Source organism: Carcharhinus amblyrhynchos, chromosome 6 (genome assembly GCF_965287045.1).
Source record: "Carcharhinus amblyrhynchos chromosome 6, sCarAmb.v2.hapA, whole genome shotgun sequence".
In the NCBI taxonomy this organism is placed as follows: domain Eukaryota; kingdom Metazoa; phylum Chordata; class Chondrichthyes; order Carcharhiniformes; family Carcharhinidae; genus Carcharhinus; species Carcharhinus amblyrhynchos.
In genome coordinates this window covers 18,144,886-18,160,327 of record NC_137329.1, presented here as the reverse complement: position 1 = coordinate 18,160,327, position 15,442 = coordinate 18,144,886, and the positions used below count along the sequence as shown (strand labels likewise).

The 15,442-nt window shown below is 43.8% G+C and overlaps 1 non-coding gene across 1 annotated transcript; it reads right to left on the bottom strand.

Annotated features, from left to right (window-relative positions):
• Positions 1 to 1,914: 1,914 nt before the first annotated feature.
• Positions 1,915 to 1,996, bottom strand: trnas-gcu (transfer RNA serine (anticodon GCU)). The gene has a single exon. It is a non-coding gene; the product is annotated as a tRNA-Ser (tRNA).
• Positions 1,997 to 15,442: the final 13,446 nt, after the last annotated feature.

The window sequence follows — 15,442 nt, the reverse complement described above, 5'->3', positions numbered from 1 at the left end:
AGTGATGTGAGAGCACTATCGATACAGGTGTTTAAACAATCTGTACTGTGTCAACAATTAAAACATGTTTTGAGTACATTAATATTTTCCCAAAAGTGAATAAATGTAATCAGGAAAAGTCCAACAAAATCATTTTTTTTCACTGAATAAAGTTTATAATGAAACAGAATGTGGTTAACAAAACAAACAGAAAATGACTTGAGGATCAAAAGACAACCAGAGTAAAAGGATGTTCACAATGTTCTCCATCGAAATGCCAACATTTAGTCAATAGAAATAAACACTTGGAATTCTTAATTTCCATTACAGAATAGTCACTGAATATTTTTGTATTTATCTATCTATAAATATGCTTTGGCAGAATCAACAAGTCCCAGAATGAAACCATTTTGTTTCCAACTATTAACTTGACCTTGGCTAGGTTATGAACTGTGATAATACATAGAGGTAGACAACTAACCAGATTCCACAATGGACACCCCACTCTATTAGAGAGAGAATTTGTTATATAGCTTGAGAGGCAACACTCCGTATCAGCCATGGGGTAAAGCAAGGGGGCAGGCCTCTGTAATCTACTACAGCCGTTAAGGGGGTTGAACCCATGCTGTTGGCATTATTCTGCACCATGTTCAAGCCAACTGAGCCCAGCAACCCTCTGTTGGGAGTGTGCATATATGCATGCAAATATCAAGTTCATACTTTGTATTATGAGGGTTTTGCATACAGCAGATGGCACGTTTTAAGCAATTAATTCTGGGGATGTGAGCATCACTAGCAAGGCCAGCATTTGTTGCCCGTCCCTTGTTGTCCTTGAGAAAATAGTGTTGAGCCGTCCTTTTGAACCGTTGCAGTCTTTGTGGTATCGGTACACCCACAGTGCTGTACGGGAGGAAATGCCAAGATTCTGATCCCACTCTGATGAAGAAACTGCGACATAATTCTAAATTCAGCACAGTGTGAGACTTGAAGGGGAACTTGCAGGTGGTGGTGTTCCCAGGCATCTGCTGCCCTTGTCCTTCCAGGTGGTGTAGTTTGCAGCTTGGGAGCTGTATTAACAAGATGAACATAATTGCGAGGGTAACTTCACTGCTCACTTAGTCATCTGTTGACCGAAACAAACTAATACATTCATGGTGTTAAAGGCAAGGGCCAGTGTGCTGATGTGAAAGGCTTGTCTTCCCCGTTAAACCTGCCTGGCCCATTCACACATCAAAACAAATTGCTGGAGCAGTTACATGCAAAACAAAGGCCGTCAATCCCCAGCAGATGGCATATCTGAAAACTTGGATATCTCACCACTGTTTGAAAAGCCAAACCAATATAAATCAGATCTAATCATGTCTGGTATTAAGCTATTAGATTATGAGCTCTGCTGTGCACAGAATGTATTTATTTCTGTAGTAATGTAGGGGTTTGTATATGAATTCTATAAATAATTTAATCTTTCGCTTTTCATGTAGATAGCAATTATGAAGAATTAATTTGTGACCTGATGAGTATATATAGATATATATAGACTACTTGTGTTCCAGTCAATCAAATGAAAGCTATCTTCAGTAATCTTGGATTGGTGATATGATGATTATTTACCCAACATCAATATTTGTAGCAGTAATGTTTATTTATTAATCACAAGTAGGCTTACATTAACACTGCAGTGAAGACTGTGAAAATCCCCTAGTCACACACTCCTGTGCCTGTTTGGGTACACTTATGGATAATTTAGCATGGCCAATTTGCCAAACCTGAACATCTTGGACTGTGGGAGAAAACAAGAGCACCCAGAGGAAGCCCATGCAGACACAGAGAGAACATACAAACTCCACACAGACAGTAAACCAAGCCGGGAATTGAACCTGGGTCCCTGGCGCCGTGAGGCAGCAGTGCTAACCACTATGCCCTAAAATGCGTCATTGAAGAGGATGGGATTCGAACCCACACATGTAGAGCACAATGGATTAGCAGTCCATCACCTTGACCACTCAGCCACCTCATCATATATAGTAGTGGAAGCAGATACAAGAGTGACTTTTAAGGGGTGTCTTGAAAAGAGGGACATGGTGCCTGGAAGGGTAGGGGGTTTTAGTTCAGAAGGGTAGCACGGTAGGTGCACGCTTGGAGGGCTGAAGGGCCTGTTCCTGTGCTGTAATTTTTTTTGTTTTTTGTTCTTAGTTCTTATCACTGTGCAGTAAACACCTGCACTGATGCTGAAGCAGGGCACATTGCAATATGGCAAAATTACAAGTGAAAGGTCAAATTAATTATGACTACAGGCAATTTGAAGGGACCAGGAGAACACACTTTGCATTATGGGTAGAATCGTAAGACCCTGCTGCCAGAAAATGCAGCGGACCATTCAAAATTCCATTGACTTTGTTGGGACTGGAAAATCCTGCTAGGAGGGACTGTAAAATTCTACCCTATACAAATACAAGTAGTTGCTAGAAATGAGGCAGGAAAGATGCAAATTTGAAAGACAATTGTTTTGTCCAGCAAGCTGAATGATCAGAGATTTTTAAAGTTTATTTATTTGTGTCACAAGTGGGCTTATATTAACACTGCAATGAAGTTACTGTGAAAATCCCCTAGTCATTACACTCTGGTGGGTAAACCGAGGGAAAATTTAGTATGGCCAATGCACCTAACCAGCACGAAACCGGAGCACCCAGACGAAACCCACGCAGACATGGAGAGAATGTGCAAACTCCGCACAGACAGTTGTCCAATTCGGGAAGTGAACCTAAGTCCCTGCCACTGTGCTGCCCCCACATATGCCACGGTGCTAGGATCCTAAGTCCTCAAAGCCATTCATAGCACTAAGAGAACGCTAGCGTGATGCATTAATAATGGTTTCCAAACCATTTGTTTTTTTTTTAAATGTAATAGCAACAATTTTCAGATTTAAAAAAAGACACCAATTTAGATAGCAGTGATTGACATGAACTTAATGCATAAATGTAAACTTAATACTCCTTATGAGAAGAAGAGAGTAAGAAAGATGCAACAAAGTAGGAACATATTGAATCAGGCAATGTGTTCACCACCACTGCTGCCACATCAGTCAGTCCATCACACTCACCAACCATCCCTAAACACTGCAAACCTATTACTGCCTTTCCACCAGCTACCATAAAGTCACCAGCACATTCTCAATTCCAAGACAGCTTTAAAGAAACACTCTTTCCAAAGGTTTAACAAATATATTGTACATTATAAAGTAGAATAGTCGAAAGTCAATGAATGACAAACATTTCTCTACTCAATAATTTCAGAACAAAATTGTGGACTTTACACTTGTGTTAGTATCAGTCGTGTTCTGGAGAATAAATAACAAATTCTGGAAGATTTTTAGTTTATTTCTAAGCATCCCCTCCCCCTGCCCACTACCCCACTATAAGAAGTCTCACAACACCCACCAGCCAGCCTGTCATAGCCACCAGCTCCCACACTGCTATTCCACCGCATTAAACATATCATCCACTTTTGCTGCCACACCAGACATTCTGTCATAGCTAGAATTAGTACCATTGGCATCAGCCAGCAGCTAGTCTACATTTCAACCCTGCAAAGAATTTGGGAGAGGTAATTTAACTGAATAATATCTGTCCACTGGACATATGCTCGTTAAAGTTTATAAAATGTGGGCCTTCACCTTCAGGTCAGCCTTTAATAATGGCAGAGGTTTTACCCACAATTCCCCTGGGCTGCGCAAGTACCCTATCCTTTACACCGTTTCAATGGCCACATATGTTTCAAGAACACATGTGTGATGGGTGACAAGACATTAAATCCAGGGGGAAGAAAACACTGGTCTGATTCGAACAGGAGGAACATGGTGGTGAATTAGGCAGCCTAATTTGGTTTTGTACAGGGAATAAATTCCACGGGATGGATTTCATTGGCACTGATTTCAATTTTTTATGATTCCATGTTTTTCAGTGACATTGTTAGAATCTTGCCTTGAGTGGTCTCATTCCACTGGAATACAATCTCTTAGTGTAGGTATCATCACTCCCTTTTACAAACCCATCCATCCCTATACCATTCACTCTCTCCACCACGAATGCACCATAACAGCAGAGTGTGCAACTCACCAACGCTCCTTTGACAGCAACTTCCAAACCCCTGACATCCAGACAGAGGGCAGCAGGTGTACAGGAACACTGCCAGCTGAAAATTGTCCAAGCCACACACCATCCAACGTTGGAAATATATCACCATTCTTTCACTGTCACCTGGTTAAAAACCTGAAACTCCCTCCCTTAGTACACTGTGCTACCACATGGGCTGCAGCAATCCTCAAGGGCAATTAGGGATGGGCAATAAATCCACACTTCCTGCTGCCTTCTGACTACACTTCCCACTGTCTTGGAAAAGCAGCCAACATAATCGAGGACCACAAGCATCCCAGACATACTCTCTTCCATCTTCTTCCATCAGGAAAGAAACACGAAAGTATGAGGTCACGTATCAACCTACTCAAGAACAGCTTCTTCCCTGCTGCCATCAGACTTTTGAATGGACCTACCTTGCATTAAGCTGATCTTTCTCTGCACCCTAGCTATGACTGTAACACTATATTCTGCACCCTTTCCTTTCCTTCTCTATGAACAGTATGCTTTGTCTATATTGCACGCAAGCAACAATACTTCTTCGCTGTATACCAATACATGCGACAATAATAAATCAAATCAAATCACACCAATTTTGACCTTGCCAGTGACACTCCCATTTCAAGAATGAATTTTTGAAGAGTCTAGTTTTTGTGGCCAAATGGAAGGCCAGTTCTCTGACAGTGCAAAACTGCATAGCAGTGCCAGCCAAGAATATGTAGCATGGAGTTTGAACTAAAGCAAGATTACTGTCAACTGTGATAGAGTTACTCATTGTAGACTGTCATACTTGCAACAGAAAGCACATAAAACAAATGCACCAAAAGAGAAAGTAGGCACTGTGATTAAGAGAGGAAAGTATGATAAAGCCTTAGAATGATTTCCTTTTGCTGCCTATTCCCTGGAGAAATATATAGCATTACAACAGAAGCAGCCATCACATTTCAGAAAGCACCAGCAAAATACATAATGAAAATAAAGATTAACAGGTAGGTGCTTATTGAAAGGGAAAATGGAGAAAGCATCAGCTTCTGATTGCATGTATCTCAAATCATTAAAGGAAGTGAATACGGACAAGTTAAACTGAGCTATTGACTCACCTTAAGAAATATATTTATCAGGAATTGCAAATTAAAACGTGAAATGGTTAGTAAGGTATGTTAGTGAAATGGAACAAATAATCTCTTCTTACTTCTGCAAATGGAAGCACAGCAACACTGTTTAAAATGAATCATTGAATCCCTACAATGCAGAAGGAGACCATTCAGCCCATCAAGCTTGCACCAATAACAGTCCCACCCAGGCCCTATCTCCATAACCCCATGCACTTACCCTGCTAATCCTCCTGACACTAAGGGGCAATTTAGCATGGCTAACCAGTTTAACCTGCACACCTTTGGACTATGGGAGGAAACCCAAGCAGACATGGGGAGAATGTGCAAACTCCATGCAATCACCTGAAGACAGAATTGAACCGGGATCCTTGGGCTATGAAGCAGCAGTGCCAACCACTGTACCACCATGCCACCTATATTCCATTGGCTATTTTGAAGCAACCTCCAGGGCGAAATGCAAGTTTGTTCTTTTCTCCAAATGTTCGGTTAATTTACTTTGATAGTCACTGGACATTTTTTCTCAAATGCTATCACTAGAAGTAGGTTTGTTAATAAAGACAATTGTTATTTGAATGTTGGAATAGCAGATGGCTTTGTTGGGGATGTTACAGGTAGCTGGGGTGTGTGTGCTGGTGAAAGAGATTTTTGGTGCGTAGCAGATGTGACACAAGTGATAGGCTGACACTTACGGAGGAACCAGATTCAGATCTTGCCTCGATTATAATCTTTCTCGGCAACCTGCAGGCGGTCCAGCCATGGTGGCCAGTGACCAGTAAGGCTTGTTGGTGTGGGTTGGGAAGGGGATGGAGGGGAAGATAAGTGGGTGAGGCTGGCAGCAAGAGGGAGATCTTTGTAAGGCCAGGCCGAGCACAAATATATTCAGGAAAAAAAAAGCACCCTCCAGATAGAACATAAACACCAAAGCCTTTGTATGGTCTCTTGACCTGGGCTGAGTTGCTGAAACAAGACAAAAAGGTGACAGACATTGGGTAGGATTTTAAGGATGGTGAGCAATTAGTGCTTGCTATCCCAGAAGTCAGTGCGAAACACACTTCCACTGACTCTCGAAAGCCCACTGCCATTTAGCACTCACTTGAAAATTGATAGGCAGTGGGCGGGACTTCCATCTGCCCTTGGAAGGTCGTCCCACCTGGGTGACAGCAGTCAGTCAATTAGATTGGCCAACAGCCCTCCAACCGAACAAAGCACAGTGCTGCAGTGACCAAAAGCGGTACTGCAGCACTCGACCTGGAACTCAGTCCTGGAACCTTAGGAAAGGTAAATCCTGGAGGTCCCAGCGGCAGCAAGGTCGAGGATGCCCTAAGGGAATCAGGAGGGGAACAACTGTGGCATTGGGAAATAGACCAGTGAATGTAGTAGGCCAAGGTCCCGGAGGGGAGTGCGCCCCAACTCTGAAGAGATCTTTGGATTGAGGCCCTTCCGCCTTCCTACTTGAGATGGAGAAAAGCTTTTTTCTGTTTTCCACCCTCCCCACACCCGCTCCTGCCAATCTAAATACTGAGATGGGGCAAGAAAAGACCCTTAAGTGGCCACTTAATAAATGAAAGGGTGGGTTGTGTGCCTGAGGCCATGCCCACCTCACTGTGCCTGGGTTTAGATGGGCAGGTTCCAAGTGGGATTGCAGTCCACTAAATTTTACACTCCTGCAGCCCCCTTAGAAACTGACTTGGGTGAGGTGGGGGCAGCGTAAAATTCTGCCCAATGATTTTGATGGAATGATTCACCAGGATTTATGATGTAAACAATTGAAGAAAATACTCAGCAGTTGGCGATAGAGGGGAGCTGCTTTCAATCCTTGCTCCTCAAAGCTGCCTGACCTCAGGAGATATTCTCTTTGGTTCTCTCTGATATCTCTCCTTCCCTGGCTCCTCCTCCTGTGTGCCAGGGTCTTCAAGATTCCTACTTTCATACATAAGAACATAAGAACATAAGAAATAGGAGCAGGAGTAGGCCAACTAGCCCTTCGAGCCTGCCCCGCCATTCAATAAGATCATGGCTGATCTGTCGTGGCTCAGTTCCACATTCCCGCCCTCTCCCCATAACCCTTAATCCCCTCTCTTATCAAAAACCCATCAACCTGCATCTTAAAAATATTTAGTGAGGTAGCCTCCACCACTTCAACGGGCAGAGAATTCCAGAGATTCACCACCCTTTGAGTGAAGAAGTTCCTCCTCAACTCTGTTCTAAACCGTCCCCCCTTTATCTTGAGGCTGTGCCCCCTAGTCCTGCTATCCTTTCTGAGCGGGAAGAGTCTCTCCACCTCTATCTTATCCATCCCATTCATCATCTTATACGTCTCAATGAGATCTCCCCTCATTCTTCTAAACTCTAACGAGTACAAGCCTAATTTATTCAGCCTCTTCTCATAGCTCAACCCCCTCAACTCCGGCATCAGCCTAGTAAACCTCCTCTGCACTCCCTCCAAGGCCAAAATATCCTTGCGTAAGTACGGAGCCCAAAACTGCACACAGTACTCCAGCTGCGGCCTAATACCCGCATTTTTGTACACGCTCCCTGTCCACCTGGCCATCTTAGAGTCCCAACAGTGCAGAAGGAGGCCAGCTGACCGATGGAGTCTGCACAATCCCACCCAGGTCCCATCCCCGCAATTCCATTTACCTCCTGACACTGAGGAGCAATTTATCACAGCCAATCCACCTAACCCACACATCCTTGGATTGTGGGAGGAAACCGGAGCACCCAGAGGAAACCCACAGAGACACAGGGAGAATGTGCAAACTCCGCATAGACAGTCACCCAAGCCGGGAATTGAACCCAGGTCACTGGCGCTGTGGGGGCAGCAATGCCAACCACTGCCACCATCCCATCCTACATCTTCCTATGTGTGGCAAGGGCATTTAACTGCAGGTGCATTGTTGCCATTTCATTATCCAAAATGGTAATGCACCGTAAAGAGACACATTGTGACACAGAAGCATTTGCCTCCAAGACAATGAACAGCTGCTTTGTGTGGCCAGTGTGTTGCGTTCTCATTTTGTCATTAATTCTTTGGCTTCCTGGTAACTGCAAACTGTACAATCGCAAACTATCACAATTCCAAACTTCTCTAGAAATAATGCAAACAACATTTTAATCTGAACATCCTCATAAATGAATTAAATAAGGTATTTACAATTTCCTACAGCCTGCCTGTCCTATCATGATGTAAATTTAAGATCCCATGGCACTATTTGGAAGAAGAATAGGGGAGCGTGACTGTCAATATTTATTCCTCAGCCAAGTATAAAATCCAATTATCATGTGGCCTTTATGACATTGGTGTTTGTGGGAGTTTTCTCGAGTGCACAAGTTACAATCCTACATTACAACAGTGACCAGACTCCAAAAAGTACTTTGTTTGGATGAGGTGTGCTATAGAAATGCAAAACCTTTTAGAGGCCTACACTTGGACTCATCTGGAGGTTGGTGAGCTCTGTAAACTTCACCGACTTCTCTTTAAACATTTCAAAACCGGGCCCTACAATGAGCCTAAGACTACAGTAACCGAGCAGTTCTCCCTCCTGTTTTGAGCAGGGGCACTGGACACACAGCTAAGAGTGAATCTGAAAGTTGAATTCGACAGGAAAATTAACGTACAAGTTGCCCGCCAGATGCTCAGCATGCTTTTCAAGTGCAAATCAGATGGGGGCTAGATTAAAGTCTCCTCGTAGCCTTTGTAAAGCTGGTAGCGTTATGTATGTATATGGGCGTATGCCCCTTTAAGAGAAAGGGTCAGGTGATCCGGGGCCCAAGTCCGCCCTGGGTGGCGCTTGCTGGAGCTAGTGTTGGACTGACTGTGCTACTATTAAAACATTGAATAAACTGTTCCTGTTGGACTTACACCTACCTACCTCATGGTGTCTTTATAGTGCATAACTAGACCTCAAACATAACAGATAGAAATTGCATTTTACAACAAGGGGCCTGTCAAGACATTTGGTGAGCACATTGCACGTCAGCTATGGTGACACAACTGACATACACCTAATTGTGAGAAGGTACTGGCCATCGAAAGATCTAAGATCTGGAATTAATTAGCCTGAAATCCATGGTTTATTGATCAAAGATGTAACATTCATGGTCAGTTTTCACCTTCCCTGATCTGAGTCACTACTTTCATTTATTTTACCTTCCAACCAACGTATAAATATTAGAATCATAGAATCCTACAGTGCAGAAAGAGGCCATTCGGCCCATCGAGTCTGCACCAACCACAATCTCACCCAGGCCCTACCCCTATATCCCTACATATTTTACCCGCTAATCCCTCTAATTTATGCATCTCAGGACACTAAGGGGCAATTTTTAGCATGGCCAATCAACCTAACCCACACATCTTTGGACTGTGGGAGGAAACCAGGGCACCCGGAGGAAACCCATGCAGACACGAGGAGAATGTGCAAACTCCACACAGACAGTGACCCAAGCCGGGAACTGAACCCAGGTCTCTGGCCCTGTGAAGCAGCAGTACTAACCACTATGCCACCGTGCCACCCAAAGTAAGTAGCGTTGTGTTCCCGGAGGCTTCATCACATGACTTGTCCCCATGTTCCAACAATTAGTTGACCAACAAATCCACCTTTGTGACGCACTGCCTACCTATGCCAAAGGGAAAGCAAAAAGACTCATTACGCAGCTGGATGATGTTTGATGGGCAGCTTTGCCCAATTTAATATTTTTGTGCCCGATAAAGAAACAAATTCAAAGAAAATAACAAGCTTAAGGATGGCACGGTTGCACAGTGGCTAACACTGCTGCCTCACAGCGCCAGGGACCCAGGTCCAATTCCTGACTTGAGTGACTGTCTGTGTGGAGTCTGCACGTTCTCCCTGTGTCTGCATGAGTTTCCTCCGGGTGCTCCGGTTTCCTCTCACAGTCCAAAGATGTGCAGGTTAGATGGATTGGCCGTGCTAAATTGACCCTAGCGTCAGGGGATTAGCTGGGTAAATATGTGGGGTTACGGGAATAGGGCCTGGGTGGGATTGTGGTTAATGCAGACTTGATGGGCCGAATGGCCTTCTTCTGCATTGAAGGGATTCTATGATTCTATTCTATGATAAAGAAAAGTAATTTTTTTTTAATATTTGAATGATTTATCTCCAGGGTTACACACTGTCTAGATTCACTAGATTGATTCCAGGGATGAAGGACTTGTCTTGTGAACAGAGATTGAGCAGTTTGGGATTAGATTCATTGGGGTTTAGAAGAATTGAGAGAAGATCTAGTTGAGGTATATAAGAGACTAAAGGTGATTGACAGGGTAGATGTTGAGCGGATGTTTTCCCTTGTTGAACATTCTGCAATAAGTGGCCATTATTTTAGGCTAAGGAGTTGGGGGGGGGTGCAGATTTGAAACAGAAATGAGGAGGAATTACTTCAGAGTCGTGAATCTGCGGAATTCTCTACACCAGTAGATGCGGAACAAATTTAAGGAGGAGATAGATTTTCCATTAGTAAGGGGATGAAGAGTTATGGGGAGTAGGGCAGGAGGGTGGAGATGAGGCCAAAATGAGATCAGCCATGATTGTATTATAGAACAGGCCCGATGGGCTGAATTGCCAATTCCCGCTCCTAGTTCTTACGTTTTCTATCTTCAGCCGTGTCCTGGAGATTGATTTTCGATTCCTGGAGACTCCAGGCCAACGCTAGATGGTTGGAAACTCAATTATTGAGGAGGGAATCCCAGAGCTAAAGGCCTAGCTGATTGAAGGTGGGTGGTCACTAATGTAGGGTCAAAGGCAGCAAAGATGCATAAGGGGCGAAAGTGCCTGGAAATATTAGCTCTGTTTCGCTCCCCAAAGAAGTTGAGTATTTCCTGCATTACCTGTTTTTTATTCAAGATTATTATTAACAGTATTTTTGACACAGGAAAAATTAGGCCCAGAGATTGCCTTTGCTGGTAAAAAACCACTGCACCTGCTGCTCACTCCTCTTCAAAATAAATCTGGTGCAGAGCATGAAGCAGTGCATAAATTTATGAAATGTCTTATCAGAGAACAGGGTTAGAAATAGTAATGCTCCACTGGTGTGGAAAAGGGGAACCATGAAATTACCTGCAAACTGATGAAGCACTTTCTGCAGATCATTATTACAGACATGTTCTCGAGACAGTTTGAGCTAAGGAAGGCAAAAAGTCGAGTTGCTTTTAGCAAAAGATGCTCAAGTTTCATGAATTTGCTTGGAATATTGGAAAGCATTGTGGATCTGAGAATAACGTACCATCATACAGTCACACATTGAAGTGTATGAGATCCTGAGGGGTCTTGACAGGACAGATGTAGAACCATAGAAAACTTACAGCTCAGAAACAGGCCTTTTGGCCCTTCTTGTCTGTGCCGAACCATTTTTTGCCTAGTCCCACTGATCTGTACTTGAACCATATCCCTCCACACCACCCTCATCCATGAACCCCTCCAAGTTTTTCTTAAATGTTAAAAGTGACCCCGCATTTACCACTTTATCCAGCAGCTCATTTCACACTCCCACCACTCTCTGCGTGAAGAAGCCCCCCACTAATATTCCCTTTAAACTTTTCTCCTTTCACCCTTAACCCATGCCCTCTGTTTTTTCTTTCTCCCCTAGCCTCAGTGGAATAAGCCTGCTTGCATTCACTCTATCTATACCCATCAAAATCTTATACACCTCTATCAAATCTCCCCTCATGTAGAAAGGATGTTTCCTCTTGGGAGAATCTAGAACTAGGGACCACTAGGAACTGCTTTTTTTTAAAAAAAGGGTCACCCATTTAAGAGCCAGATGAGTAGAAATGTTTTTCTCTCAGTGGGTGATGAGTCTTTGGGACTCTCTTCCTCAAAAAGCAGTGGAAACAGAACCTTTCAATAACTTTAAGGCAGTGGTGAATGGATTCTTGATAAGCAAGGGGGAATGAGATTGACAGGAAATGGGTGTGGTGATTGTCCCTTTAAGGGCAACACAGCAGAGTAAGGGTCACCTGACTTAGATGACCAATCGAGACTCAGGGTGGGGAATCATTGCAGGGGGAGAAGTTCACCTAGGCAAGAGGCATTCCAGAACCAGCTTCAGACATTCTGCTGCCCCTGTAGACCCTTGTTAATAAATCTTCTGTGGTTCACTAATGAAGTCTCTGAAAGTGTATCTTTACAGTGGGATTATGGTTGGAGCTGTCATGATCATATCGAATGGCAGAGCAGGCTAGAAGAGCTGAATGGCCTCCTCCTGCTCCTAATTCATGCGTTCATATTACAGAAGGAGGTCATTTCAATCTCTGAAAAAGCTGATGAGAGAGTTGCTTTCCCCTCATCTTACTTTCAGAGTCCTGATAAACTTTCCCTTTCAGATATATCCCATTGCCTTTTCACAGTTACTATTGGAGCTGCTTCCATGACCCTGTGAGGCAGTGCGTTCTAGATCAATAACTTGCTGCGAAAATTATTTTTCTCCTCATCTCCCCCCCAGATCATTTTTTTTCAATTACTCTAAACCTGTGTCCTTCAGCCATGAAGCCCATAGATTTTTTTTTTACCTGACAGTGAATCTCCCTCTCTATTTTTAAGATGTTTCTGCTCTCTGCCCATTACCTGGGTGCCTGACCTGGCACCATCCTCAGCTGAAGGAGTGATCACACCGTCTGCTCCACATCCAGCAACCGTGAAACTGACCACAAGATTGTGAAAGAAAATCGAAAGACCAGGAGATGATTAACTCTCTTTCTCTGTCCATGTGGAGGGGAGGGAGAGGAGAGTGCGACAGGGTTGCCAACTCTGTGCTGGAAGTATTCCTGAACTTTTAATTGCCTGACTGCCTGTCACCTTACCCAATCAAATAACAACTTGCACCCATCTCTGATATTTTCTTCTAATTTTGAACCAAAGGAAATGAAAAGGGGTGGCACAGTGGTTAGCATTGCTGCCTCACAGCACCGGGGATCTGGGTTCAATTCCCAGCTTGGGTCACTGTCAGTGCGGAGTCTGCACATTCTCCCTGTGTTTCCTCCGGTTTCCTCCCACAGTCTGAAAGATATGCTGGTTCGGTGCATCCACCATGTTTCTGGAATGCATTCACCATCATTCTCCCCCAGTGTAACCAAACAGGTGCCGGAGTGTGGCGACTAGGGGATTTTTCACAGTAACTTCATTGCAGTGTTAATGTAAGCCTACTTGTGACACCACTAAATAAATAAACTTTAAAAAATAGAAAAACTTCTTTTTTTAAGAGGACTTTTTTCTTAATTGTTGCTTCCAGTGGAGTCCCAGAGATTGTATAAAAATTGCCAGAGGCGCCAGGACCAATCTGGAGGGTTGGCTACCCTAAGGCGGTGCCGAGGTGGAACCCCCTCCCCCATTAACTGCAGCCTTGCTGCAATCAAAAACTGAAGCCACACATTCTGTGCGTGAGGAGCCACAGATGTGATCTGTGTGCTGCCAGCTGTGCTCAGGATTACACCACTGAGCTCCCTCAAACAGGTTGTAATTGATATTTTTGCTCTGAACTTTTCAATAAACAGTTGTTAAAGTCCCCCTGCAAGCCGTTTGGGAGGAAGGTCACAGTTTTCTGGATTCAAATGAAAGAGGCAAGCGAGCTCGACAAGCTGTTATCGTTAAAACCATGCAGCCCAAAAGGAGGCCATTTGGTCCATCAGATCTGTGCCGCCCCTTTGAAAGAGCTACCCAATTAGTCCCACTCCTGCTGCCTTTTACCCAAGACGCAAGCATTTCCCTTTTCAACTGTTATCTAATGATCTTTTGAAAGTCACGACTTCCAGCATCCTTTCAGGCAGTGCATGCCAGATCATCATGTGCTTTTGATTTGATTTATTATTGTCACATGTATTAAATACAGTAAAAAGTATTGCTTGGAGAGAAAAGGGCTGACTTTTTCTTTGTCAAAGTTTTGACAAAGGGTCATCAGCTCTTCTCTCTCCTTACAGATGCTGCCAGACCTGCGGAGATTTTCCAGCGTTTTCCCTTTTGGTTTCAGATCCCAGCATCCGCGGTAATTTGCTTTTATTGAAAAGTATTGCTTCTTACGTGCTATGCAGACAAAGCATACCATTCATAGAGAAGGAAAGGAGAGGGTGCAAGATGAAGTGTTACAGTCATAGCAGAGAAAGATCAACTTCATATGACGTCGGTCCATTCAAAAGTCTGATGGCAGCAGGCAAGAAACTGCTCGAGTCGGTTGGTATTTTTGTTTCTTTTTCCCGATGGAAGAAGCTGGACGAGAAAACGTCTGGGGTATGTGTGTGGTCCTTGATTATACTGGCTGTTTTTCCTGAGGCGGTGGGAAGTGTAGACAGAGACAATGGATGGGAGGCTGGTTTGTGTGATGACTGGGTTTCACTCACAACCCTTTGAGGTTTCTTAAAGTTAGAGTTTATTTATTGGTCACAAGTATTCATATTGCAATGAAGTTACTGTGAACATCCCCTAGTTTCCACACTCCAGTATCTGTTCGGATACACAGAGTATTTAGTATGACCAATGCACCTAACCTGCACATCACTGGAGTGTGGGAGGAAACCTACGCAGGCATGCAGAGAACATGTAAACTCCACACAGTTACCCAAGCCAGGAATCGAACCAGGGTCCCTGATGCTATGAGGCAGCAGTGCTGACCACTGCGCCACCATGCCGCTAGCAATCTTGGACAGAGCAGGAGCCATACCAAGCTGAGATACATCCAGAAAATATGCTTTGTAAGAAGCATCTGTAAAAGCTGATGATCGTAGCGGACATGCCGAATTTTCTCAGCCTCCTGAGAAAGTAGAGGCGTGGGTGGGCTTTCTTAACTATAGCATTGGTGTGGAGGGACCAGGACAGGTTGTTGGTAATCTCACAGATGCGAAAGAATTTCTCCCTATCATCCCCTCGAATTTTTTTTTTGTCAATTGTCTTAAGCCTGTGTTTGTCATTTTAAGTTAGGGATAAAATTGGCCAGGTGCTGTTTGTAAATGAGCATATTTACCCGTGAAATTCCTCACAGATCATTTCTCATTCATTCTAGGCTCTATAATCTTCAGTGACAACCCTGATGAAACTGATATCAGCCAGTTCACTGATGATACAAAAATGTATGGAATAATTTACTGCGTGGGAAAGGTAGAGATCGTTCAGAGGGATTTGGGGAGCACTTGGGCAGATGATGGGCTAATAGCGTTTGATATAAATCTCCCAAAACATTAACTGCAGCCTTGCTGCAATAAAAAGTGAAGCG